General features: G+C 33.6%; 1 long non-coding RNA gene and 1 pseudogene across 1 annotated transcript in view; one reads left to right on the forward strand and one right to left on the reverse strand.

Annotated features, from left to right (window-relative positions):
• The window catches only part of LOC113781164, a 65918-nt gene that overhangs the window by 25031 nt on the left and 15153 nt on the right, over positions 1-25734 (reverse strand). The window lies entirely within an intron of this gene.
• Positions 1-25734, forward strand: part of LOC113781163 — an 87241-nt pseudogene that overhangs the window by 20859 nt on the left and 40648 nt on the right.

A 25734-nucleotide genomic window follows, 5' to 3' on the forward strand; every position in this document is an offset into this window, starting at 1 on the left:
TAAAATTATAGATGATTGCTTTACAAATTACAGCCGTCGTGAATTAAGATAAATATTTAAAGTCGAGCAAATTTTCAAGTCTATTCTACCTTCTTTCTAGTATTGCAGTGGAATCCACGACACTCGCTTTTTTCCTTTCCATTGCATGTGCAACATACTATTGTGATCGCCTCTGGTCTACATGGGCTTTTCTGATGGTGCAATTGGAATACATGATGCCCATGGCTTGAGGCTCGATGTTGGATAGCACCCTCGTCATACAATGCAGAATTTCTTTGGATTCACCAAATCAGATGCAAAATTATCCTGTTAACTAGCGAAATCTCTGTCCAGATGTCCTCCAAAATAAATGACATCCATAAGTGCTTGTATCATGGTATCAAAAAGTATGTTATCCAAAAGAAATTTAAGGTTCTTGAGTTATGACTTATTAACAGACCATTCTGTACGTGTTTTTCCTGGTTTTATTTTATACTTGTAATAAAAGATTAGTGAGATGATTAACACTGGGAATCTTCGATCTTATATCCATTTTGTAGTTATTAAAATGTATTTACAGATTTTCTACTAAATAATGAAGATACCAACATTATTTAGAGCGTCCTCTAATTTATGTTTTAGGAATCAGAGAGGGTCTCTCGATCATCCTCTGATATGACTTTCTTCACACAGATGCAATCTTAATTCCCAACATTCAGTGCTGCATATAAATGATAAAAGACATTATCAAAATCAATTTTGCAAGGATTCAAGGATGATACATTATGTTGAGATGCCTTGAATTAGATCTTCAATCTTCGCTGAGCTGTTCGGGGGATGATACATTTTGGATCCAGTCTGTTTGGTTGTATATATATACACCTTATTTTAGTCTGTAAACTATTCCGATTACAACCCTAATAAAATCTGATTTCCCCCAAGTTGTTCTTGTCTGTTCTTGTTTGCTCTTCCGTTCCGCTGCATCTGTTATAACACATTATGTGTTTGGTAACTATGGATGCGATATTCTCCTTCTTTCCCTAAAAGGTTATGTTTCTACCAAGGAGTCAAGGACCAGGAGAAGGTTGAAAGAGGGAAAAGAGACAATAACTTTATCTCCCATTTTATTTTTCTTGATTAATTCAGTGAATGGCTTTTAGTGGCCTTTTATTTAGCAAGAAATATGGGGATTGCAGATTTTGCGTTTGCTTTACACAAATTCTGGTCTTGCTCTGTTGGCGTTGGGCTCTAATCTAATGCTCTTCACAGGCTCTGGAAATGGCAGCGCAGTGAACGGAATCCTTCTGGAAAGGTTGGATTTTCAGCATGTTGTTTCCATTTCTGTTCTCTTTTCCTTCGGTTTAACCTTATCTGATATATCCCATTTTTTGTATTTTTTTTCTTCCGTGTTGCATGTTCTGCGCATATCAGTCTCGAAATTATAAAGTCACCCTCATGCATTGCTTTATCAAAGAATGACTCTTGCGTCATGTCTGCATCTGGTGGCAAGGTCTCTTTGTTCAATATGATGGCGTTTAAGGTCTGTTGTTACCCTCTGCACCTAATGCCACTATGTTTATGGGTCAAAGTCCGCTTTTGCTTATCTGTCATTTTTTATGCTCGGATTGTGTTTTCATTGTGTCCGTTGTTTGCGTTGTCTGACCTTTGCACGACCTCTGCTGATGGTTTAAGATGACAAATCCAATCCCTTGAATTTTGGTCAGGTCATGACTACTTTCATGCCTCTACCTCTAGCAATTACGTACTTGGCATTCCATCCTCAGGACAACAATATTATTGCCATAGGAATGGAAGATTCCACTATACAAATATACAATGTCAGAGTTGATGAGGTAGATTTTCTTGTCATCCCTTTGGGTCTGTGAATATTATCCTATTCGAAACTGCTGATCATGTTGCTTATTTAAAGAAATTGTTTGTTTAGCACTTCAATGGCTTTTAGATAAAGATAATGATGCTGCCGCAGGATGTTTTGAAAGTGAAAATTTTTTATACATGATTTTTGTTGCAATCACTTGACTAATTCTCTTTGTCTATCTCAGAGTACATCTTTTGTTGTTGAGACAGCCCCTTTGAAGTCCCTAAACCTTCCACAATAGGTCAATTGTGGATTGTATTATACCAGTTTGAGCCTCATAGTAGGATTTCGTGCTTTGTTATCTTGAATGTGGCATCATTTGGAGCCCCAAATCACCTATAATTGCTAAAGGTCGTCAAATTTAAGACTAAATAGGAAATTAGGAAGGAATACTTAAAAACTTGTATTCTGTTTGGTGATAGTCAGATTCTGGAGTAGGGGCAAGAGCCTGATTTATTAAATGATTATGGAAAACTTAGTCCTTTTTTTTTTTTGTGAAAACTCCAACCAGTGTTTATTTGGGTCCTTCCTGCACATTTCCATAGTAGTTTTCCTGTTTTCTTGCATCTGTATATTGCGTGATATACCCTAATTTCTTCTTGTGCATTACATGCCTTTGTATTCATTTAAAGGGAAGATGTGAAATTTGTGCATATGACTTTCTTGAAATCTACTTTTCCCTAGATTGACTGGTAAAAAGGACTAAGAAGAAGGTTGCTTTCTATTTTGTTAGTGTATACTTAGCTTTTGGAATTAAGAAGCCTATAGATCTGTTGATTACGATATTTTTTGTATATGGTGGCAGCTTCACTATGGGCTTGTATGTCTTCTTTTCCCCCCGCTTGAGATGGAACTATCGGCTGTTTTTCTTTTTTACCCTTGTTTTGAATTATAGGTTAAAACCAAGCTTAAGGGGCACCATAAACAAATCACTGGGCTTGCTTTCTCCCAGAACTTGAATGTATTGGTATCATTTGGAGCTGATGCACAGGCAAGTGTTTTTTTTTTTTTTTTCGGAGTCTAGATTGAAATTATTTCCTTTATCATCTGTTAAAATCTGCTCATGATTGGTGCACCATATTGTTTGCAGCTATGTATCTGGAACATTGATGGTTGGCAGAAGAAGAAAATGAAAGCTATACAAGCACCACCCGGTCATACGTCACCTGTAATTGGAGAAACTAAAGTTCAGTTCCACAATGATCAATGTCATTCGCTGGTCAGTCATGAAAGTCAGGTTGCTGTTTATGACACTCAACTTGAGTGTTTGAATTCTGCGAGTATATGCTATATGACAGTCAACATTTTTTAATCAAAATTTAAATAGTATACTTTCTATATGTGCTAAGAATCAGAGAGATTTAGATTTGGTTTCATTCTGGCTTGAAACTCTAGATTGTCCTCTGACATGACTTTCTTCCCACTGATGCAATTTTAATTCCCTACATTCTGTGGTGCATAGCCAATCAAATATTGGAATGATAAAGGGCATTATGAAAATCAATTTTGCATCATGTGTTTGGGTTAAACATGGATGTGATTTTCTCCATCTTTCCCTCATCGGTTATGTTTCTACCAAGGACCAGAAGAAGGTTGAAAGAGGGAAGAGAGACAATAACTTTATCTCCCATTTTGTTTTTCTAGATTAATTCAGTGAATGGCATTTAGCGGCCTTCAAATTTCGGTTCCCATGTCTGCTTGTATGGCATCTTCTCATCTTCTTTCTCCCAAATTATTGAGAATGGTGCTTTAGATCGTAACATGGTAAATATGAAAACTCTTACTTGCAGCAAAAAATTGGATAAATTTGTTCCCTGGTATGGTATAAGGCTCAATGGAGTGGTCTTCTAGTAATGTTATTATCCCTTCCTCTTCAGAGGTCTTTCCAAGTGTTTGCTTTGAGTACCTCCTTGTTGTCACTTTTAACTGTTTATTCTATTGCAGTAGTATCCACGAGATGCACTTTCTGCCTCCATTTCGAGTGCAACATACTCTTGTAATGGCCTGTCGGTCTACACGGGATTTTTGGATGGTGCAATTGGAATCTTTGATGCTGATAGCTTGAGGCTCCACTGTTGGATAGCACTGTCGATTTTCATGCCTTCGTCAATTGTCAGGTATTCAAATGATGATGCTCAATGGTTCATTGAAGAAGCTGGTCATGCTCCATGGTTCTTTAAGTTTCTTCCATGGTCTGAGACAATCAAACAGGTCACTACCACTACCAGAAAGATCAAAAGAGACTGTTGGCACAGTTGCCATTTCTGCCTTGGGCTATTTTACGCCATGGTCCCAATTGTTTGCATCCATAAGAATGCAATATTTTGATTGCGGTTTATAGTTTCATTAAGAAGAGGAAGGTGCCAGTGCTGAAAATTGCAATGATTTGATGCAAATTAACTAATTGGACTCCGAATATTTTGGTTGCATTGTAAAACGTAGAAGTTTGGGGTGCTAAAACTTCAATTTGTGATTATTGTTATCATCTATTAGATATATTGAAGACATACACTTCAAAAATAAGTCTTTGAAAAATAATATAATAGGGAAAAAAAGTCTTTAAATTTATGCACATGAATAAACGCATCAATGTATACTTTGACAAACATAATTATAAAATGAAAAATTTTAAATTGTGAAACATTTATTTTATTTAAATTAAGAATGTGGATCCTATCCATTGGCCATCAGAGTGGCACATAAAATCGAGACCTTTTTTTTTTTTTTTCTGAAGTCATTGAGACTTAAATGACCTGGGGTTAGGGCTTATTTTTGAGTAAAATTTTTACATAGACCACTCAATACACGAACTTCTTGGGACAGAGGGGCGAATTTCATTTCGCCATACCACAAATTTGTTAACAACTATCAATAGATAGGTTACAAAATCGGAAATTATATGTTTTCTTAGATAATTATTTGTGAATAAAACTATACAAGAAAAAAATGCAATAGTAAACTGCTAAAATGATAAATAGTCATGTGCACATGAAATTACAAGATATAATTAGCATTCTTGATATAATTATGAACTTCATCCAACCAGAGTTTAGCTATTCGAGTTGCAAGTAAGATGTGGATGGAATAAAGTGATTGCATTATGAGAAAATTAAATTTTTTAATGAAATACTAATATCTTCTTCATTTAAGTCATAATATCTGCTATGCTTTTGGTTCCAGATTAGTCATAATATGTTTGTTCTCATTCAAAAGTTACTTCGGATTTTCAATCACAGATCATTTCATTATTTTTGTTATTTTTTTTAGGGAAAAAATTTTCTTTGGGCCAAGGGTACCCATTAACACATCTAAAATTCATCTAATTTATAATATATATATATATATATATATATATATATTAATAATTATTATTCTCCTATGCATTCATATGTTTTCCCTATTTACTTCCATAATTAATCTTACATTTTCAAACTAGAACCGTAGTCAAATCCCAATATCTTCTTCAGTTAATTCAAGCTCTAGCAAATGACTAAAAATTCATATCAACAGGCCTGTTGGTCTTCCCTACACTTATAGGACTGTACACACAAATAGTTTCTCACGTAATATACATGAATATGCGGACCCACTCATATATAATTGTATTACGCAATTTACAAGTCCAAGAATGGGATGTGCTCAATTTTGTGCCATTCCTCTCTTCCCCTTTGACACCGTGGTCCCAGTAGCTCGCAGTAATTTATTGTCAAACTTTGGAGTGTCGTCATCATTTGAATGCTGGATGGAAGTGTTTCAAGCTTCGGACAAGACCCTATTGTCAGGTGTTGAAGAGAAGTGAGGTGGCCGCCTCCAAACCAGTCTGGCAATGAAGTTAGATTGTGAAAATCAATCAGCTCCAGTTTCTGTAGTGCGGGGAAATGTTTGACTTCCTCTGGCAGAGCTGTCGCGTTTGACCCGTCGATGCTTAGATGAGTCAGGGATTTGAGGGCTTTAGTCCCCATTGAGAGACTCACCAAATTATAGCATCCGAACAAAGAGAGTTCCTGCAAAGATGCAAGGCCTCGTAATCCTTCTTCTGGCAGAGACTCCAGCTTGGGGCATTCCACGATGGCCAACATCTTCAAAGCCGTGAGGCTAGCCAAGCTTCTAGGTAAGGCTTGCAGATCCTTCATGTCACTAATACCCAGGGATTCAAGAAGACTAAGATTTTGTAGCATCTCTTCTGGAAAACAACTCAATCCTTCAATGTCCTCAATTCTAAGGGAGTTAAGACTAGTGAGATTGGAGATTGAAGCCCATGCCATGTTCGGGCAGCTGTCGACGCATAACTCCTTTAGGGACGGCATATGTGGCAAAGGCAATGTCAACGTTGGGCAATTGAAGAAAGACAAGGATTGAAGTTGAGAGAATACCCCGAGAGTACCTTGGACTTCTCTTCTTAACATTCCTTTTAGGTTGGGCATGATCTGTAACGTCAGCTTTTTCACCCCTGGAGTAGTAGCAGTACTCTCCTGGGGCCCAACTATGTACTCCGTGGCACTGTTCCGCACCAAAACTTCTGTTACAGTTGAAATCCAAGATGGAAATAATGATGAACCTTTGAAGCCTTGTATACTCAGCAATTGAAGGTTGGGGCAGGGTTTCAAGGCTTCGAGCACTTCCTCATCATTGTACCGTTGAAGCATTCTTTTGAAATGCCAATGCAAACGCAACTCGCGGAGACTCTGTTTTTTAATTAAGCAAGCTTCTTCTGCATCCTTTTTGTCTTTAATCCTCTCAAGGTGCTCAATTGATAGCTCTCCTCTAAGCATATTTAAGTCTCTCAACTCACTTAGTCGGAAGCCCTTTTTGCCACTCAGGACGACCATACTCAACGTCCGCAGGCAAGTCAACTTCCCAATTCCACTCGGCATGTGAGTCAAACTCCCACACCCCTGTAGACAAAGATGTCGAAGATTTCTGAGGAATCTCATGCCTTTGGGTAGACTCTGAAGTTTGCCACAATCATTCAGGTTTAAAATTTGCAAATTCCACAAGTCACAAATTGAATTGGGTAGTTCAACAATTTCAGTTCTTGAAAGATTTACATGCCTTAAATGTTTCAATTTGCTTACTGCAGGTGGCAACTCTGTAAACTTATTTGCTGTCCACCACGGTGACCTTACAATGAGTGCCCTCAGGGAACCACATTTTGACAAGAAAGAAGAAAACTGGTCAATGCCTGTGATTGTAATAGGAAAAGCCACTGCTAGCCGATCATGTGGCATATCCAACATCATGGTTCTGTTTGACTCTGTTCCACCGTGTTTAGCCTCCATTACGGATTGAGCCAGATCATGGACAAGGTCATGCATCTTAAAAGCAGGGACACTGCCATAGCCAAACACATCTTTCCTCACAGCTTGGAACAATGATCTATAATGTAGTTCAGTCAGCACAGCATCACCAACATCTTCCACTTCCATCGTTCCATTAGAAGTAATCAATCCATTTGCCATCCACAAATGTATTACCTCTTCTTTTTCAATTTCAGAGCCCTTGGGAAATACAGCACAATATGCAAAGCAACCTCTCAACTCTACCGGAAGATTAAGGTAGCTCAATCTCAATGCGGGCAAGATACGTGTTTCATCTTCAGGTAAGTTCCAAAGCTCACTGCATTTGACAGAGTTCCATTCCGCTTCCGACTTAAATCGTAGAAAGCCTCCAAGAGCCTTTGCAGCAAGTGGAACACCACCACACTTTTTTACAATCTCTTTTCCAACAGCTTCAAGTTTGTCTTGCTTCTGCTGACAATCAAATGCCCGTTGCCTGAACAGTGACCAACACTGATCATCTGACAAACTCGATAGACGATGTGTCTCTAATGTGCCCATTATTTCAGCAACCTTCTCCATGCGAGTTGTCGTGACAATTGAACTACCTTTTGATCCGCATTGCAGAACGGATTTCAAATCCTCCCATTCCTGTGGATTCTCATTCCAGACATCATCCAGTACAATCAAGTATCTTTTCCCTTCTAATAAACTTTGAAGTTTTATCTGGAGATCATTCAAGGGTAAGTCTCCAATAGAAGTCTTTTCTACAGACTCAATTAAGGCTTTTATAATCCTCTTCACATTGAAATCCTTTGAGACCCAAACCCAGAGTTTTGGCTCAAAATGCTCAATTACCCGCTTATCATTGAAGACCAATTGGGCAAGTGTTGTCTTTCCAAGGCCTCCAACACCCACTATAGGGAGCACTGATACATTTTGATTATCTCTGACTTGGTTCACCAATATTTTCACAATCTTGTCTTTCTCCCCGTCCCTTCCAAGGACTAGATCAGGTTCCTTTAGCAAGGAACCAGTCTCACGTGTTGCAGTGGAATCAACCTGAAAGTGGTTGGTCCCACGCTTCTGATCACTCAAACCAAGCTTTATTCGCTCATCAGCTATTGCATTAAATTTTTCAAGGGACTCCTTCATCCTTGTCCCAATCCTGTGACGAAACACTAAGTTTCCTGCTACAAGGTAACACATCAAACTAAAACAACCAGAATTTTTGTACTTGACTCTTGAGGCTTCAGCTGCGTAATCATCCAATATGTCATCGATTTCACATGCAACAACATTGAGCTCCTTAAACCAGAGTTGTATCGCCTTTTCTGTGAATTGCTTCTGCTCTGCATCTTCAAGCACTGCCTTGGTGGTGGAGAGCAAACGTGAAAGCTTTTGCATGTCGGTTCGAACGCCACAAAGCAATCCAAGCTCCTTCTTGATCATGGAATTCAAAGTATCTACGAGAATTCCCACAAATGCTTCCATCACGTGTGACCTGAAAATTACAGTTCAAGAAAGTTAAATCAATGTTAATCAAGTTATTAGAGATTTATAACTTGATAGACCCAATAGAAAATGAAAAATTGGAACATAGTTAGAAGCAAAAGCTGTTTTTCTGTTACTAGTAAACGAACAAAAAAATATCTTCTGATTTAACATGAAAACATTGATCCGATTCGTTCTAGACAGCCAGTTAATGACCACCAAGAATATTTATCGATTAATCAAAGAAATAGTTTCAGAATAATTGGTGGACATGCCTGGTTACAAAATCGAGAAACATATTACTAGTTGTAGGATATACTTTCAAACACCAATTTTATCTCGAGTAAAATTTTGGGTAAATGACTCCCAATTGTCCTTCAACCTTTACCAATGGTTTTTTTTGGTCTTTCGACTTGTATAATTGAGTTCCTCAACTTATAAATTAAGTTATGAATAGTGCATCCAAGCTAAATCTCATTATGGTAATATTTACTTTCCCACCGAGGTTCAATTTAATGTCTATTTTCCTACTCTAAGTTTAAATAAAAAACATATTTGTCCTTTTTATTAGTTTCAGTTATTATCTAATAGTTGACATATTTGAATAATTTAATATGTGTGGAAAATTCTGAATTTGGTTTTAATTCGTCCCAAAGACTGAATCTAATCAAGAAAATTTCATTCTATAATACTAAGATTCATTTTAATGTAAGTTTAGCTCCTCCCAAGTTAACTTAAAAAGTAGTCAAATTTGCCACTTTAATGGTTTCGATAAATATTTAGTTGTTGACTAGTTTGATTACTAATGGTGAGAGAAGGGATCTTAGAATCTTCACTACTATCAGGTTCAGAATTCAAATTTTGTGCCTGGTAGTTCAGGGTGGAAAAGGTGTGGGGAGGGATGGAAGAGTAAAAAAAAAAAAATTTTGTTGTGCATATTAATTCCAATTTACTGTTATGCACATTATCATTCTAATTTGGCGCTAAATGATATATTTAGATTCTAATGAGAAGTTTAGCCAAAATAGGGTACTTAAAAAAAGAAGCACACAAAGAAGAAGAAGGAAAATAAAACAAAACAAGGTATTGGGATTTTTATTTGCGTGTATCTTTTCTATAATTGTTTCATTGTCAAACTTTATGATCTTTTCTATAATAACAACTATACAAAAAACATTAAAGATTTATTGTTTATTTTGTATATAATCTTTTCTTATTCTTGTTGGATTAATGTTTCTTTTCAGATATATTTTTTTAGGTTTATAATATTATAAGCAGAATAATAATGATGATAACATTGTAACAAGACTAAATGAGTTAGCAAAATTCGTGACATAAGGCGATGCTAACTTGTCATGTGTTAAAGAGTAATTTTTCATTTTTTTAGTATATGTAAATCGTTAGAAATATTGTGAGTGTGTTTGGAAAACAAAGTTATCCGAAATAATATTTTGGTTGCATTATGAAAACTATTTTCAATTAATTTTTTTACTTTTTAAACTACTTTTATATTTCACATACATCACATCTCAAAAAATACTGTAACAAATTTTTTCAAATAGTATTTCAAATAATCTTCTATTTAAACACACTCTAATTATTTTTTTTGTTAGTCAAATTATTCAATTATTAAATACTTAAACTATTAAATATCATACAATAAAGTAAATCCCTCTAATGGCTGAAATAGTTTATTTTAGACTTTGATAAGCAAAATGAAAAATCAAACCTTAAGGGCAAAATGAATATTACCAAACTTGGATTTGATTTGAAGCAACCAATCAAATTTATAAGTTGAAGGACTTTGTAGATGCAATAAAATTATTGCTCAAAGTTGAGAGATTATTGAAGTCTGATACCTAGTTTTTTAGAGGCATTTCCAAAAGCAATCCATGCAATTTTTTGGAAACAAAGGGAACATCATGCAGCAAACAAATTAAATGGTTTTTCTTTTTTTTTTTGAGAAATTTAAAAATCAGTATAGACCTAAATTAGGGATATGGAACTTTCTTTTTACACTCAATAACTTAAAAAATATTTGTGTTGGAATTGTTATCTAAAACATTACTTTATGCATAACTATAAGCTATAAACTCATAGAACTAAGCCAAAGACGACTTCGATATCTGTCAAGATCAAAGAGCAAAGTGGAAACCATATGCATAAATATACAAGAAAAAGTGGAAGCAAAATTCCAGCCCAAAAATTTATTTGACGACAAACAAATTATTAGCAGAAGATATTTAGAGAACAAAATAGTGGAAGCTATATTTCAGCCAAATCTTATTTGATATACAAGTTAAAAGAACTTGAGAACTTACTTGAGAAAGTTTAAATATTTTGGCACTGTTCTGATAAATGTGCAGAAACTCCTCGTATATTGGAAAGCTATGTACTCAAAAATTTATGCAGAAGAGAATATTAGGATGAAGATGATAATTTCAACCAAAGAATGAAGCAAATTAATAAGTAGAAGAGAAAAACATTTGGACAAAGATAATAATTTCAACCAAAGAAAGAAGCAACTTAATAATAGCAAACACTTTCGCAGTTATGGTCTAATATACAAGAGAAAGTAATAGTAGTAGGTAAGGAATCACTAATTTTATTGATTTTTATTCACTACATTTATTGATTTATGTAGTAAATTGGTATAATTATTATCATTCTATTGTGGGGCTAATCGATTTATTTGGATTCCAATGACAGGTGTAGCACAAAAGGGTACCTTAAGAAGAAGAAGAAGAAGATAATAAAAGGGTAGCTTAACAAAAGGGTACCTTAACAAAAGACATTTGGATTCTTGTTTACTTTAATCTTTTTACAATATTTCGTTTTCACATTTTATCATCTTTTGTATAGTATTGTCTTAAAAATGTTAAATTGCTAAAAGAATTTTTTTTAAAAATTTATTTCTGTACAAATTTTCATTATTCTTGTTAGATTAATGTTACTTTTAGATTTACTAGTTTAGGTTTATTAGGCTTTAATAGAATAGTAATGATGATTGCATACTAATAACAAAAAACAAAGGTAGCAAAATTATAAGCATAAGGTAATGCTTAGCTTGTGATGCACTACTAAATAGTAATTTTTTTACCTTATGTAAATTTATACAAGAATAGTGTTATTTTTTATTACTCAACTTGGTCAACCATAAAATACTTAACTAAAAAACTATTCAAAATGGTTATCCTTTATTTTCAAAACTTTGAGAAGGAAAATATACCTGAAATCAAATGAACGTTACCACACTAGGATTTGGCTTGAAGGGATATGAACAATTTGGAACCAAATTTATAAGTTAAGGGACCTAATAGACACTTTCAAAAGCTAGAGATCAAATAGAAAAATTACTGGTAAAAGTTGAGGAACTATTGAAACCATTCCCTAGTTTTTTAGAGGCATCTTCAAAAATTACCGTACAAACCATTTGTTTTAGTGACAAAAGGCAACAATCATGTACCAAACAACTTAAATGGATTTTCTCTTCTCGGAAATTTCAAAATCAGTGCAAACCTAAATTAAGAATATGGAACTTTCTTTTTGCACGCAACAACTTAAAAAAAAAATTTGTTAATGGACGGGTTACTCGAAATACATGTCTTAAGCCTAACTACAGGCTACTGAACCATCAGCCAAAGCCAGAGACGAATTTGAAACCCGTCAAGATCAATAAGCAAAGTGCAAAATATATACATAATAAAACAAGAAAAGCGGGAATTAGCTGGAAAAATGTTCCAATAATAAAAAAAAAAACAGTGGAAGCTATACTGCAACCGAGTAATTATTTGATCAACTAGTTAAAAGCACTTGAGCACTTACTTGAGAGGGAATGAATACTCCCGAGAGGCGACAACAGATGCGACAAATATGAAGAAATTCCTTGTATATTGTAAAGCTACGTTCTGAAAACTTTGAATTTAAGCAGAGGAAAATATTTGGATGAATTGAACCAAAGAAAGAAGCTAATTTATATTGGCGAAACCTTTTGCAATGCTGGTGGTCCAGTATACAGAAGAAAGTATTAGTAATAGATAAGGAATCAATACTTATATTGATAAGAAAGCAAAGCTAAGTTCTTGCATTTACTTTCCAGGTTGTGTAGTGCACAAGTATCGAACATTACGTAAAATCAAGCTAACTCTTAGAAGTCTCACAAGTTTTTTTTTTTTTTTGAAGGAAGAAATCTCACAAGTTACAAGCAAAGAATTTGTGACATTCTCTACAATCTTAACTTGGAATCATTAGGTCTAAATTTTGGCCCACATGACACTGGATTCTTTTCTTTCTTTTTCAGCCTAAGTGTGAGTAAAAATTGACTCAGTTAATAACGTTAAAACGTTTCGTATAAAAGAAAATATTCAAAACCCCCTCCAACAATTATACCATGGTAGGTAATTCTTTTCAATCTTGTGAAATATCTAATCATCTTAGTTTCAGAATAATATAACTTCTCCTTCTCCATAGTTTTCCACCATTATAGGAAACATGTTTTGCTTAAGAGATTCTACTATTCTTTCCTACAAAACAAAATAAATTCTTCTTCAGAGAATTTTTTCCCTTTCCAGAGAAGTTGGATTCACGAGGGAGTTCTAAGACATTAATTAGTTGGATTTTGTCCTCCTAAATTTATTTAATCATCATGCCTTGATTTCATGTTTCTAGTCCTTCAGTCACATTTGGCGGTTAGGTCCTTTATGTAAGTATAAGGATATAATAAAGGGCAAATTACATTTTACCCCCTCGTGGTTTTCGCAAAAACCACATAACCCCCCTATGATTGTAAAAGCTATACATAAACCCTCTGTGATTTGGGTTAAAGTGTCAAATAAACGGAAAACATCCATCGTGACGATTCGTGTCTTACACGCGCTTGTACTACTGGTAACAGTAAGAAACGTTCCCATATTACCCTTGACCACTTTAACGGATCTAATAAAGCCTAGATCTGTGCTCCTTATCTCTTTCAATGACGGCAATGGATATGGCTCTGTTGATGGTAATGGTGGTGGTTATGGGGCTGGAAGCGGAGGCAGCAATGACGGCAGTGGATTTGGCTCTGTAGGTGGTAATGGTGGTGGGTCGGATCGGGTGGAGGTGGTGGTCCAGGTGGTAAATATGGTCAAGATGGCGGCGGTAATGGTGATGGATGGAATGGTGGTAGTGATTGGTCCTGGTGCAAGCAGCAGGCAAGGGTGTCGGGACAGCAGCTATGGCTACGGCAGGGGCTGGTGCAGGGGCCCTGGCTTAAGATATGGCAGCAGTAGTACTGGTCATGGCAGCGGAGGTAACAATGGAGAAGGGCAGTATGGAATCACTGGTGGGGGCCTAGACAGGGACAATCAGCAGCTCCCATACAGCATGAAACCATGACTAGAGGGCGGTAATGGTGATGGATGGAATGGTGGTAGCTATGGTCCTGGTGCAAGCAGCAGGCAAGGGAGTTGGGACAGCAGCTATGGCTACGGCAGGGGCTGGTGCAGGGGCCCTGGCTTAAGATATGGCAGCAGTAGTACTGGTCATGGCAGCGAAGGTAACAATGGAGAAGGGCAGTATGGAATCACTGGTGGGGGCCTAGACAGGGACAATCAGCAGCTCCCATACAGCATGAAACCATGACTAGAGCTCTTGTTTCAGAAATGGCTTTTTTTGGTAGTTGACCAACGGAAAAGCATGGGAGAAAGAAAGATGCAGAAACCGGAATCCTATCTCTTGAAGAGAGGTGCAGAAAGCTCTCCCTTTGACTCTGGTGGGCCTTCCACCACTTTGACTGTTGCAGACGCGGTTCCTCTCGTTGTGAAGAAAGAAGTAATGAAAGGAAAGGGAAGCCCCGGCCGTGTTCGTTGTTGTCTTTTTTGTATTTATATTAGGGTAATTTGGACATTTCGCCCACAAATCGTTACGATAGGTAGTTTCCATCTATTTGACACTTCAACCCAAACCACAGAGGATTTATGTATAGCTTTTAAAATCATGAGGGGGTTATGTGGTTTTTGCGAAAACCACAGGAGGGTAAAATGTAATTTACCCTATAATAAATGAGCACATTCATAAATATTTATAAAAGAAATGAAAAATCCCTCGCCACAAGCAATCACCCGCAAAGCCTTTAACCGGCTACTGATGCTCATGCACAACTGACACATATGCATTAGAATTGTGAGTTGAGATTTCAAGGTGTAGGATTAATATTGGTCTTTGTATATCTTCATCCAGGTGCAGCAAAATTTTTTTTGGCGAAGTGGATTTAGATTTAGAAAAAGTAATTAATTCTGCGACACTAGCTCATCATTATTCTTTCATTATTTTTCTTTCCTCTATTCATTGAATAAATCTATTAGCCCTTATATTTAGTTTATAAATTTCTCAATCTTCAGTCTTTGTTTAAGGAAACTATGCCGCTAATGTCACAAAATGGTTAACTCAAATTACAAAGTAACCATTGTTGCACTCAAAGCGACTTGTTGACAACACTTCCTTGCATGGTTGGAACCATAACTCGTTGGCCAAAACTCATCCCATGCAAAGAGCATGCGAGATTTGCTCTAATATCATCATGCCTGGACTCATCCTACCATTGCATCTCTAAAGCTTTTGAAAAATTCTTTTCTTCCTAAACAAATGCCCCCCGGTGGGAAAACGAAAGTTTATAATGTAGTTACATTTATTGCCTACTTTAAACACTAAAAATTCAAAATAAAAATCAAATATTATTTGAAAACAAAAGAAAATTTTTAAAATTTTTGATACACAAAAATGAACTTCAGTAGTCTGCACTTGAATTCATATTTCTTGAACTATGATTATCAAGTCCAAAAAAGGCTAATCATATCATTGCTTTGACATTATTATTGTATGTAAAACTCTTTATGGTTTTGAAAATATTGGCAAGATCGTCTAATGTGCCAGTTATATATAGTTTTCTAGTACGCTAAAACAGTTGCCCTCGAACCTTGGGGTCCTAACTCCTGATGCGACCTTCAAAAGTCCATGTCCACGTCTAATAGCATAGGAATATTTTCTATCCTCTTTCTCCTAAAATATCAGGATTGATGGTGCTGTAAGCTTTACATGATAACCGGGAAAACTCATCTATACAGCAAAAATTTACGCAATTTTGTTCCCCTGTATTGGGAGATTTTGTTGTTGGTACCTCCTCTTTGTCATGATCTTAACTGTTATCCTACTGCAGTCGTATCCACTAGACTCATCGTCTACCTCCATGTCAATTGCAATGTACTCTTGTGATGGCCAGTTTGTCTACACGGGATTTTTGGATGGTGATAGCTTGAGGCTCCAATCTCAGATAGCACCATCGGCTGATATTGCTTCATCAATTTTCAGGTATCAAATGATGATACTCCTCCTGCTTTCCATTAAAGAAGCTGGTCATGCTTCGTAGTTCTTTTAAGTTTCTGCCATGGTTTGAGTCAGTCAAATAGGTTCAAGATGCACTATGGTCTAAAAATCTCCCTTTGCTAGCGCTCGTATCTCAGCCTGGATCCTTAGTTTGTTGTTTCTAGTGATCCACCCAAATGCCTCTGACTAGAAGATTGGAATAAGTCATTCATGAAGTCTGCAGTTGTGTACTTTGAAGACATCCTATTGCATTAAGTATACAACCTGTCATTTCCTGGTCTTTAGAACTGTTCTGAATTCCAAAAGTAGAAAGTTAATTGAAAATGTTCATTTTTGGCCAATGATTCATTTGTAAAACTTCAATAGTTAATCCTGGTATTTTGCCAAGTCCAATCTCTCTCTCTTCGCCTAATTCAACTTTTATCTCTTGTAATTGGATCTTTCGTTGAGGAAACTTAGGTCACTACCAGAAAGATTAAAAAAAAAATGTTGACAATGTTGCCATTTCTGTCCCAGGTATTTAAAGACTTTTTTTCAAAGTTCCTCATGTCTAAGCCAGTGGAGGAAAAACCACTGAAGTATTTTGTTTTTGATACTTCTCTTCCTTCCATGATATCAGATACCTTGAAATAAACTTGTTCTTTAGCCGTAGCTAATTAATAATCATGATAAACCGCAAAGTTCCTCTGTAGATCTGCTCCAAATAAATAACATATTTAAATTCTTGAATCATATGTCGGTTCTCTAAAGAAATTCAAGGATTAACAATTGTTTGTTATGGACCACTCTATGCTAGATATCAGAGTAAAACTAAATTGATGGCTTTTCTTTGAGTAAAGCTATACAATTAATGAAACGCTAGGTTATATATAGTCGTGCAAACATGAAATTTGAAAATGTAAACAATTTTTGGATGGTCTGGGAGTTTTATCTAAGATTTTGTTGCATGAGTTGCATGGAGATATTTGGATGGTCTAACGCAATAATATGGTGAGAAAACATATAACTTTAATCAAACACCAAAAATTTTATTTATCTAATCCACGCTCTTGCGGATGACTAAATTCATATAAAAAAAAGTTATTGGTGTGAATTTAGCAGGTGAAATTATGTGTTTTTGGAAATATTTATTATTCTTGTATTTAATCGGAGAAGATTCTAATCTTATTTTTCCCCTAGTTCTAGCTATAATAATATGCTTTCTAGAATAGTCAGGCTAGTGAGGTGATATGACACTTGGAAAATTTGATTTTATGCCCCTTAATTTGCAGTTATTCATATACACAGTCACATTCACATTCATATTCACGTATTTTTCGATGATAGATCGACTTCTAACTCTCGAGTGTTTATAATAAAGGAAAAAAAAATACTTTTTCTTTGTTTTAAAAATACTTTTTCTTTGTTTTATAATAGGAGTGAAATAGTAGCATATTTATTCTTCATAAAAATCAATAACATTTTTCATATACATAAAATTGTAGTAAAGAACAGAAAGATCAATCGACCTAAATAGCGTATCCATTAATAGCCAACTTATCTGAAACCTTGGAATATGCCTTATATTTTGCAATTTACAGTTTTATGCCATGGACCCATTATTTCCAAATATTGGAGTGTGGAATATGCTTTATTTTATACCATTCCAGTCCTTCCCTTCCCATCGTGGTCACAGTAGGTTGCAGTCAAATATAGTTAATCATGGAGCTTTAATTCAATGGCCACCAAAAAGGGATTAAACCCCTCTTTGGGCTAAAGGTGCAAGATTCGAATCCAACGTGCAGTGAAAAAAATTTGAAGTGTTCCGTTTACTTTATCAATTTCCTACATTTGTTGGCACTAATTTCATTTATTCTACTACTCTATTTTTTCTCTTTCTTTAAAATTTCTTTTCCTTTCTGATAAATTCTATCCACTTCACCACTCTATTTATTTTATTTTTAATTTTTAGAAGTCTACACTTTTGGTTGTGAAGCAACATGTCATCCCTAATAAAAACATGAAGTAATAGTTTCCCAGAAGTAGAGAAAATGAAAACAAATATTTGGAATATTTTATGTTTTAATTATCTATTTTATTGGTGATTTTTAGGGTTGTAGGATTAACACTTTCATTAATTTGGACATCTATTGTATTGTTTTCTTTGTTAATCTAATTATGTTTTTCTTTTTATTTTCTTACAAGTACAAGAGGCTGAGGTTATCCTATATGCCTAACTCTATCCTACAAGCTAACCAATTAGCAATTAATCAATTGAATAGAGTTAGGGCACAAAATGCAATTTTGTTGAACTATTACTTGTGGTTAAAGTCAGTGAAATGATAAATGGACTGTTTAACGGGTCCATAAACCCGTACCTATACTTCATGGTCAATATTTGAGTTTTTTCAAGGATGTGAACAATAATTTTTAGGGCAAATTCCACTTTACCCCCTGTGATTTAGTGTTTTTTAAATAACCCTCTATGGTTTCAAAAATTATATATAATCCCCTCATAGTTTGGATCAAAGTGTCAAAGTGACAGAAATGATCATTCGTAACGGAGTCACCTAAAATGTTAAAAATATCCTTATGTAAAGTTGAAAATTATTTATTAACCAAAGAGGGTTATGTGTATATTTTGAAAATCATAAGAGGGTAATATGGTAAAGTATTAAACCATAAGGGGATTATATGGTAAAACATAAAAATCATACGGAGTTAGTGTATCATGTATTTATAAGGGTAATTTCGATATTTTTAGAAGTTCCATTACGAATGACTATTTCCGTTACTTTGACACTTTAATCCAAATTATGAGGGAGTTATGTATAGGTTTTGAAACTATAGGGGGTTATTTAAAAATATTAAACCACAGGGGGGTAAAATATAATTTACCCTAATTTTTACATACACTGCTCTATGCACGAACTTCCTGGAACAGAGGTGTGAATTTCATTTCGCCCTACCACAAATTTGTTAACAACTATCAATGGATAGTTTACAAAATCTGAAAAGATGTTTTCTTAGATAATTATTTGTGAATAAAACTATACAGGGCAAATTCCACTTTACCCCCCTGTGGTTTAGCGTTTTTCACATAACCCCCCTATGGTTTCAAAAGCTATACATAACCCCCTTATGGTTTGGATTAAAGTGTCAAACTAACGGAAATAGTCACTCGTAACGGTGTCACCTAAAATGTCAAAAATACCCTTATGTAAGGTTGAAATTTATGTATTAACCAAGGGGGGTTATGTGTATATTTTGAAAATCATAAGGGGGTTATATGGTAAAGTATTAAACCATAAGGGGGTTATATGGTAAAATATAAAAATCATAGGGGGTTAATGTATCATGTATTTATAAGGGTAATTTCGACATTTTTAGAAGTTCCGTTACGAGTGACTATTTCCGTTACTTTGACACTTTAATCCAAACCATGAGGGGGTTATGTATAGCTTTTGAAACCATAGGGGGGTTATGTAAAAAAAGGGTAAACCACAGGGGGGTAAAATGTAATTTACCCAACTATACAAGAAAAAATCCAATAGTAAACTTCTAAATAGTTCTTAACAACTGTCAATGGATAGTTTACAAAATCTGAAATCAATAAAACTGTTAAATAGTCATGTGGACATGAAATTACAAGACACAAATTAACATTCTTGATATAATTATGGACTTCATCGAAAAAGAGTTTTGTTATTTTTGTAGCAAATGAAATGTGGGCGGTCTAACATAATAGCATTATGAGAAAGAACTAAGAGTTTTAATGAAATGCCAATGTCTTCTTCCTTAAATCGAATCTCTTGCACATGACTAAATTCATATCAACTGGCAATGGTATAAATTAGTAGGAGGTGTTTAGGTACCACTAGAGTTGTTATTCCTATTATTAATGGCAGAACGTTCTAATGCTGTGTTCCAGGTTCTGGCTCATTGATAGTATGTGCTCAATCAAAAGTTAGCTAGACGATATCACACTTCAGATTTCAATCATAGATCCATTTCTTCTTCTTCTTTTTTTTATGTGGGGGGGGGGGGGGGGGGAATTTTGTAGTTATTTCTTTACAGATTCACATTTTTTTTAACTATTTGATATGTAGCTTATCTATATAAAGAAGGTACCAATTATTATCTTGTGTGAGCCAAATAAAGGGAAAGGATAAATCCTTTTTTTTTTTGGGGCTTAAATTTAACATATACACTACGAAATGGAACCTGAAGTGATGACTCATTTCGACTTGTATGCTGATTTCTGTCCGATTTCGTTCTTGTGGCTAGGTATCACTGGAAAAAATAATTCCTCTTTTTAATAGGAGCAGATCCTAATCCTTGTTTTCTTAATAATTCATCTTTTTAATAGGATACGACACATGTTTTTTAACTCATTGATCACATGTTTTTTTATTATCTTAGATTCAATTTTTGTTTAATTTTTTTCTGTTTGATCCATATCCAACTTCAAGTATTTAGAACAAAGATGCTACTATTTTTTGTTACTACTATCCAAACCAATTAAAGTTCAAGAAAAGGAAACAAATCTCAGCACTTATTTTAGAAAAATGAAACCTCTGGCAATAGCTGATCTGATGAATATGGGAAAATTACCGGTACATCGTGAACCTACCCAGGCAGGAAGATAATGACTTGAATCAAAATTAAAGCAATTCAGTATGTGCAGATCCTAATACTTTTTCCTTTTTCCCCCCTTGGTTCTATCTTATTATGCTCTCAATCAAAGGTTAGGAAGAGGATATGAAACATGTTTTTTACTATCTTATTATACATATTCACATTTTCTCTTTACTGTTTGATCTATATGCAACTTCAAGTATTTAGAACAAAGATCCTACTAATATTTTTTTTAACTATTCGAATCAATTAAAGGGAAATTTTTTTAGGGTTGTTTAAAAAACTGACATAGCACTACCATAAAGAGGGAAAAAAAGGGGAAAAAAAGATCAATTATTTAGAATAGGAGTTCATTCATGCCTACATTCTCCTCTTTTTTTTTCCCTTCAGGCAAGGGGTCAGGGTCTTCTCTACATGACTTACAGGATAGTACGCAAATAGTTTCTTATATAATGCCTAAAGAAAAAAGGTAATTTTATTTTATTTTATTTTATTTTTTTACAAGTAAATATCAAATACGGTAATGAATGCTATAAACCTTAGCATGAAATAAAATAAGTAAGAAGGTTCTCATCTTAGATAGCCAGTTATCCTGGAATATTAATAAGAAAAATAGCAAATGGTTGTGAAACTAAAAAAGGATCCGGTGAAACTTTCTTTTTTTTTAATAGGGTTATTATCACTTTACCCCCTTAAACTATATCACTACTATCAGTTTACCCCCTAACGTTATCTTTTAGTCACTTTACCCCTATAAGTAATTCAACTCGACATGTTAAAAATTTTGGACAAAAATACCCTTTTATTTTATAGCATTATTACATTGTTATTATCACTTTATTCGTTTAGATTATAGTGATACAAGCACTTTAGTTCCTAACATTATTTTCTAGGTATTTTACCTCATTGTTAATCTAATTTGAGATCTCTCACTTACACTCTTTCCCCCACATATCACCCAAACCTTCGTGCAATTATTCCCACAATTTTTGTCCCTAAAAAATTAAATGACAGTGGTTCAAATTTTAAATGATTGAAAATATTGCAATCTAAGGATCCAAAATAATTCCTATTTCATCATTTAATGGTAAATTTAATTTGAGGGTATGACGAGACGGACCCTTAATATCTACCGAAAAGATAACCAATTAATAATAGCTTCATCAAGTTTAAATATTTTACCCTTCTTATTTATTCATATACAAAGCTCATGCTTCCAAACCAGTGTACTAAAACATGGATAACAGGAAGCCAAATTGCAGCCCTAAAGGTTATTTGGCAGCAAATAAGAATATACCCGCAGAAGAAATGTTAAAAACACAACAGCAGAAGCTATATTTCAACCAAAATATACGTCTGATGAAGAGAAAAGAAATTTAGCGCTTACTTTTGAATGAATGAGTACTCTGGCAAGAGCTGATCTGCAGAATTTGCAAAACAAATCCCTTCATATGGTGAATCACTCAAAATTTTGTATAAGAAGAAGAGAACATTCAGAGAATGATGATGATTTCAACCAAAATACAAACCATAAGTGCAAGACTTTTGGCAATGGAGACGGTCCATTATAACGGACAAAGTAGTGGTTGCAGGCAAGGGGTCACTATTTTTTTTTTTTTTTTTGTCAAAGGTCAACTTCTATGTATAAGGGGTCACTATTTGTTATATTGAATAAAAAAAGGTAGAGTGAAATTGCTTATGAGTCTCCTGGCCGTGTTGTTGTACAATAATTGAACTTGTTGACTTATAGATTAGAATTTTGGGATAATTTCATGAACCTCCCCTGAGATTTCTGACAATTTCGCTGAGCTTCCCTCAAGTTTGAAAAATTACGCCTACCTCCCTTGATTTGATAGTTTTAGTAACAAAACCTTAAAATAATATTGATTTGGTTCAATTTTTAATTGAATACCCAAAATGCCCTTGTGTAATGAGTTTTAATTTATTTTCTTATATAATTATAAGATTATCTAGAATAATTATAAGGAAAAGATGTCAAATTTTTCATGTCCATATCTACTATTTAATAAACAACTATAATAATAATTTTATCACTATGATAGGATACTTTTGATACTATTTTATTATGGATTTAGATTTATAAGATAGAAAAGAAAATATTGAAATAATTCATTTAGAGTTTATGAATTTTTTGAATAGTAGAATTATCATAATTTAGTAGTGGCATTGGGCCATTTTATTGATTTATTATTAATTTTAATATCAAAAAATAGAAAACAAAGATCAGCAAAAACATTGGATTGCATATAAGTTAACTCATAAAAACAAATCACTAGTTCGACATTTGGTTGCAATAGAAACTAGAGGTAATAATGCGAGTTCTACAGTTTTATTTGCAAAAAATTAAAAAAATGAATAAGAAGGAAAAATGATGAAAAATAATTTTAAAAGTCATTCTAAATATAGGCATACCAAACAAGGAAATTTCATTAAAATATTTAAGGGTAGTATTGCCATTTTAAATGATAAGGGAGATATGTGTAATTTTTGAAACCTTGAGGCAGCAAAATGAAATTGTTAAAAACCTCAAGGGAGGTTTCTGAAAATTTCCCTAGAATTTTTCCAAGCAATGGAATAAGAAAGTAGATCGAAATTACTACATGACTACAAGATACTTAAAGTAAATTTTACTTTGAACCTTTAAATAGTAAATACATTCCACTCAATTTTTAAATTTATTTTTAGATGCTTTACCTCCTAATGTTTAAAATACATTGCACTTCAGTTTTGGACACTTTACTTTCTTAGATATGAATTCCATCCTACGAAAGTATCAAAACTAATGAAATAGTAACCAAGTGATACTCAAAATTTAGGAATTAAAACTACTAGATAAATTTCACACTTTAGGGATAGAGTGTCAACAGTTAAAATTTAAGAACTAAGAGTAGGGTGGATTTTATATTTTGAGGGTAAAGTATTCAAAACTAAATTTTAATGACTAAAGTGAGAGTGAATCTATAACTTAAGGGTCCAAAATGTAATTTAACGAGTTAAAAATTGAAGGGTATATAGTAATGAATATGCGAAATTTCGTATTCGCCATGTTGAATATAGAAAGTACTACAGTTGTTGGATAATAGACCAAGATTTTCTAGTTCCATATTTGTTTATAGCTGGTTTAATAACACTTTGGCCCTCAAAACTAAGAGGGTAGTCACACTCTACCCTTCAGTCTCAAAAATATATATTTTACACCCCATGAAGACTAGTCAAAATTAGACATACAAAAAAAAAGTGAGTGTAATGACATCTTTATTCATGAACTTATCCATAACTAACAATCATTTCCTTTCATTACTAAAGGATTTACATCTTCTCTATCATATCAATTATACAAAAATATCAACTAAAAAGAGTTAAAAAATAGTTAGTATTTAGTTTATATCCTTGAAATTTTTTTTGCATTAGATTAATGTTCAGTTTTATATCAGTTTTATTCAATTTATTAGATTTTGAGTCAAATAAAATGGATAAATAACACAGTACTAAAAATAAAGGGTAATGTTATTTGCACTCTCTTTACCTATTTTTATCTTGATGAGACCATATGACCCCTACTCTAATTTCTTTTCCTGTCCCATCTTGTGTTCACATGCAATGAAGTTAGGCACAATTATCCTACGTGTTCAAAAGGTATAGAAATTTAACTTTCGCTTCTCTTTTTCTAAATCTACATAAATGTTTTTTAATTTATTTTTCATAGTATTATTTCAATTTCAATTTTGTAAATTGGAGGTTCCATTGCATCATCAAGATACTAGATGACGTTATGCTTTTGTTGAAATATACTACAAAGCTTCATTCCCTCTATGGTGGCTATATGAGTTATTCTTAGCAGACTTTTTGAAGTATTTGTGTCTGATTTATGAGACATTGTAGTTATACTTAGTTTTTGGTCATCTTTCTTTTTCGATCGGGATTTTTTATTTATTTATTTTTAAGGCTCGAAATTTGGAATCTGTTCATATTATATTGTTAGATTGATCTTTGGCATCATATAATTTCGTGAAGTTTTATAAAAAAATACATAATGCATATTACTGATAATTTTAAATTAGCCATTTTAATGTGTAACGGAATAATTAATTGGTTTTAGAATGTAAAAGAAAATCCAGTAAAGTTAACTCATAAGCAAGGAGAAGAAATTAAGAAAGGGGTAATATGGTCTCATCAAAATAAATTAAAAATGGAATAGTGGGAATGTAAATAACATATGAGAAGTGTCAATAACATTACCCAAAATAAATACAATTGCCAAAATTTCAAAAATAGGGGTAATACTAAACTTATTATTTTAAACTAGTTTTTTATTATTTTAATTTATTTAAACTTTTACGCTAATATTATTTTCATTTATCAAATCAGTCAAATTTTTCCAATATTAAATTCTTAATCAAATTTGCTCAAAATGTCTAGTACGCCTTATTTTTAAACTTAAAGAAGGAAAATAAAGATTAAATCAAAATTTATTTTTTAAAAAGAAAAGGCAATAATAGTAAATTATAAATATATCAAACAAAAATGAAAATACTTCTAGCGCAAAAGTTCATATAAACTAAAATAATAAAAAACTAATTTTAAACAAAAACCAAGTTTAGTATTACATCTTTTTTAAAAAAAAATTGATAATTATTTTTGTTTTAATATTGTGTTATTTATCCATTTTGTTTGACTTAAAGTACAATAAATGGAACAATCCATATATAAAGGTGAATAAAATTTTAAAGATATAAAATAAATATAAACTTTTTCTAGCCTTTCTCAGAGATTATTATATAGTTGATATGATAGAAAAGATACATATTTTTTAACGATAAAAGAAAATAATATTAAGTTACAGATAATTTCATTAATAAAGGGCAATAATGTCATTGCACTCAACATTTTTTTCTTTTTTGGTAATTCTAACTTTGACTAATCCTTATTAGGGGTAAAGTGTATATATTTAATACCGAAGGGGGTAAAGTATGAATACTTACTAAGCTCATGGGGGCAATGTTGCATTGACCCTTTATTTTGATTTTTTTTTTTTTTTGTTTTGCGTGTAAGATCCCCAGACGGACGCATCTATACACGTAAAGGTGTAATTTTGCAGTCTACAAA

Source organism: Coffea eugenioides, chromosome 8 (assembly GCF_003713205.1).
Source record: "Coffea eugenioides isolate CCC68of chromosome 8, Ceug_1.0, whole genome shotgun sequence".
NCBI classification, from domain to species: domain Eukaryota; kingdom Viridiplantae; phylum Streptophyta; class Magnoliopsida; order Gentianales; family Rubiaceae; genus Coffea; species Coffea eugenioides.